A 4,453-nucleotide genomic window follows, 5' to 3' on the forward strand; every position below is an offset into this window, starting at 1 on the left:
TACTGCTTACGCTTGGTTCTGTACTTTACTAGGTTTCTTTTTTTTTTTATGTTTTGCTTTGGGACTGCATAAGCTGCCTTGGTGAATCAACAGCCAACATTCACAAACTGCTTTAAAATGCAATTATCTAGCAAAATGTGACCGACATAAGCCTTGGAACTGGTGGCTATGGAGCTTCTGTAGAAATAAACTTTTTTTTTTTTAAAAGAAGTTAGGCACCAAAGATTCACATTCAACACTATGGCATAATTCATGCAAGGCAGTTAGCTCACTTTCCTGCATTCCTTTAGGACTGGCTGATTTTCGAAAGGTACTCTTGATATTTTTTTTTAATGCCTGGCTCTGTTCTCATTTTCCTTATCTTTCTTGTGTTGGTCAAAGACTCCCAACCTACGAACATTGTATATCGTTCCAAATCCTGCCTCACTTGAATTGAAGGGAGAGTTGTCTTAACTAAGCCTTCTCATCACAGTATATACTTTAAAAAGGTCCAAAATGACTTTCTGTCAATGTGAGCAATAGAATTTGTATCTTTTTATAACTTGGCAAGCAGGCAATGCATGTGTTTGCCCACAGGAAGTTTTCACATTGGGTGGAATCTCTTAGGGTGGAAGCTCTTTATGATTATGAATATTCAGACTGATTTGCCGAAATTGTGATCACAAGCATCCTTAAGCTCTTCAAAGCAGCATACTTTGATTTTGCCATTGTAAATGGGTCTGCTATGACATGACAAGAGCAGAAAAATTGGGTGTAAATTTAGTTTTTGAATATACTGCTTGTTTCACATTTAGGGTATGCAGCTCCTTTTTTTTTTTTTTTTTTTTTTTTTTTTTTTTTTTTTTTTTTTTTTTTTTTTTTTTTTTTTTTTTTTTTTTTTTTTTTTTTTTTTTTTTTTTTTTTTTTTTTTTTTTTTTGGTAGTTTTATTTTTACTATTTAAGTTTGGAAATGATGCCAAAATTTTGTATCTCTCTAATCAATGTGTGATCTCTGGTGGTATATATTGCATTATATATTGATGTATATATCAATATATACTGATATGTATTACACTTACACAAACACATTAAAAGGATGAGAATCCTAAGCCTTTTGCATACTACGTAGCCTCTTCAGAGAGCTCCCAAGCAGTGATATCTTGGTGTTGTGATGTACAGAAATGGAGAAGAGTATTAAACCATATTTAAGAATATATACTGGATCCTTGACTTTTATTTTCCTTGGGGAGGGTTGCAGCATTACCTGCTGCTCATCCAATTGCTTTGATTTTGAATAGAATACTTGTGTTCAAACGTGCAGCTAGCACCTCATCCTGAACACCAACATGGATAAATAGCGGAGGTGCTATAAATCACCGTTTTATTTATTTTTTGCAACATAGCTCAGATCTCATGAAGTTTGGACTTTATCTCAGGAGTAAATATTTCTTAAAAGGTACTTCAGTTGTTTAATCCTCCAATCTTAATAACCATTTTTAATGTGCCACAAGTGTCTTAAAAGTTACTATGCAAAAACATAAATATTTGAGAACTAAAAGTACAAGGCCTACAGCTATATGATTTTCCATCATCACTATGGTTTCTTGCCTAGGATGTAACATATTTCTAATCGCTTGCTTGTTAGGAAAAGAATTATTGTAGTATTAATGCAGAAGCCTGAAAATTAAAATATAATGTTGTCCTTTTCAACTCCCTTTGTCAGAGCATTCCTGTGTGGTTAAGAATTAGCACTGTTCATATTTACAGTCAGGAAGATATATCGTATCCACAGCTGTAATAACATTTTTAAATTAACCAGACATCTTTAATCAATGTGAGTAGTCATATCTGAATTATTCCTCCCAGGTTCCCCCACCTCAGGTCTGCTTGTGTGACAAGAAGTGTTAGCAACATTTTTTTGGTGGGGAAGGTACCTGCACACCAAGTATTAGAAAAGTTGGATGGGAAATATCCCCAAAGATGGTAGGAAATAAGACTATGCGGGCTTTGAAAATTATTGGAAGAAATATCTGGACTTCGTGTAAATACTGTTTTGCATCTTTTGCTATTCGTAAAAATACCTGACTTAATGGTAGCTGTTTTTAAAAGTTCCATAATCTAAATATGGTTATGGCTTCAATCAGGTTCAATTAGAAGTCTGAAATGAAATGGGTTCTTGTGTTAAGAGCGGGACTGTGCTTTGCGCATGATCCACAGCACTTCCGAATCATTCTTGAACAGTGTATAGCCATGTTAAAAATCCAATTTAGAGCCTCAACTAGAAAAGTGCATGGGGGGAAATATGAGGAATCAGGACTGAGCAGTGGCTGTTAATAGCATTCATGAGATTTCCAGAGTTGGCTGAGAGTTACTGTGTTGCTTGTTCTTTCATGCTTACACCTGGCAGGTGAAAACAAGACACTACTTCAGTTTTGTCTTTTAAACATTGAAGTTACTCCTGCTAGTTATAAAGAGCTATTGCATTGATTTTGTTATATTTTAATTTTTTTTTATCCTCTATGACCTTGCTAAGCCATAAACCATTGGATTTAAAATATTGACACACATTTACTTACTTAAACTACTTCAATCATTGAGCAGTTCACAATTCTTGTGTGATTTAATATACCAGTGTTTGTTTATCTGACTAAAAATTTGCAAGATGCAGCAAGAGAATTTGAAACAGATTTCTCTTAACGTGGAATGGAGCAAATGGTTCTGAGCTTGCTTCATTTTGATTCTGGATCTTCGCATAGCTGTTCCAGGGCTGACTTTCCCAAATTCCACTTACAGAGAGGTGTAGCCTCAAATCAAGAAGCCCAGTGATTAAAACATTAGTTCTCCTCCTAGTCATTGCATCTTGGGATTGACAGCCAGTCTTGGTGGCACAATCTGAAGAGCGTTCATTTAAATGTGTGCTCTACCCTCAAGGTTGCCTCATCTGAGCTCTTTTAGCTATGTTTTGTGAGTGCTGGTAGTTGGTCAGACGTACGAATTCACTCAATCGCTAGGAATAGCAGTACCAATAAATTAATTCCTTATACTTCCACTTTAAGTATCATTAACTACTTGTGTTTCTTCATTGCAAAAAAAACCCAACAACCCACTATCCATCTGAAATTTTGCAAGGATACTCCCCATTTTAGAGACTACTATTGTAAACTTTGAGTGCTTTAAAAATAGTTTGAAAAATCTTGTATCAAAGTCTGTGAAACTTGTGATAGTTTACCTTGATTAGATTTAATGCATCCATATAGTGTGAAAGTACAGGAGAACGGAAGTCTGTTTCCCTTAATTTCATTCTGGATCTGGCCTTGAGTAAAATTGGACTGGATGTGGTGCTGTACTGAGCAGAGGTTAGGGCTTGGTGGCCACCTCTTCCAGTGATCTAATTCAGAAAGGAACCTTTACTAGCTGCAGCTTGAAATGAGTAGGAGGCTGCTCAGTACCTTACTCGCTGTGGAACAATGGGGTAGAGTAGGAGTGTAGTTCTTCCTACTGTCTAATCCAGGCAATATATTAAAGTAAAAAATCATAATAGAACTGAAAGTGATACTTGTTCAACAGCATAGGGAAAGATAGGCTGCTCAATAACTTTGTTTCTTTGACTTAAGAGTACACACTAGTGTTAATTTGGAGGAACAAAAAAAAAAAAGCTAGAGTCTAAACCAAAGGAATATTATTTTGTTGTTGTTGTTTCTTTGATTCTTGGTGAGTGCCTGAACTAGTTTCAGGATTTGGGGAAGTGGTTTGCTACTGCCTCCTTCCTAGGGTTGAGAGAGAGGGACTGGCCCAAAGTCACCCATTTGGCCTAGTGTAGTGATGGCGAACCTTTTAGAGACTGAGTGCCCAAACTGCAACCCAAAACCCACTTATGCATCGTCGGGTGCCGTGTGGGTGTGGCCCATTGGGTGGCGTGGCTGCGGTGGTAACGGCAGACTGGGTGGGACTAAAAAATTCAATCAATCAATTCCAACTTTGCAAGATCTTTTTTTTCCCCGCAAGAAGTTGAAATTTCCTGATTGAACCTTTTTTTTTTTTTGCACACGGCGGTGGAGCCCTAAAACGAAAAGGTTTTATAAAACCCAGCTGAAGGCCTAGGACTGGGGCGACGGCGTGCGTGCCCACAGAGAGGTACTCTGAGTAGTGGTAGGTTCGCCACCACTGGCCTAGTGACTATGACAGGACTAGAACTAGACTCCCAACTTCTAGCTTGGTACTTTAATTACTACACCAAGCTGGCTTCTGAGTGCTTTTTGGCCATAGGCCATATCATTAACTTCAACCTAGGTGTTTCTGGGAGAAGGATGAATGGAAATTGAGTATTTGCGCCTGTTTCCCAAATGGCACAGTTCAAGCATTTTTCCCCCCAGAAAAACATCCTTAGCCTGAGGAAAGAGGATGGATAATATCATAAAACATGCTGAAAAATACGAGAGAATGGAGCCAAATGCAATTATTCCAAATACCTCCT

Source organism: Protobothrops mucrosquamatus, unplaced genomic scaffold, assembly GCF_001527695.2.
Source record: "Protobothrops mucrosquamatus isolate PMUCROS unplaced genomic scaffold, P.Mucros_1.0 scaffold2148, whole genome shotgun sequence".
In the NCBI taxonomy this organism is placed as follows: domain Eukaryota; kingdom Metazoa; phylum Chordata; class Lepidosauria; order Squamata; family Viperidae; genus Protobothrops; species Protobothrops mucrosquamatus.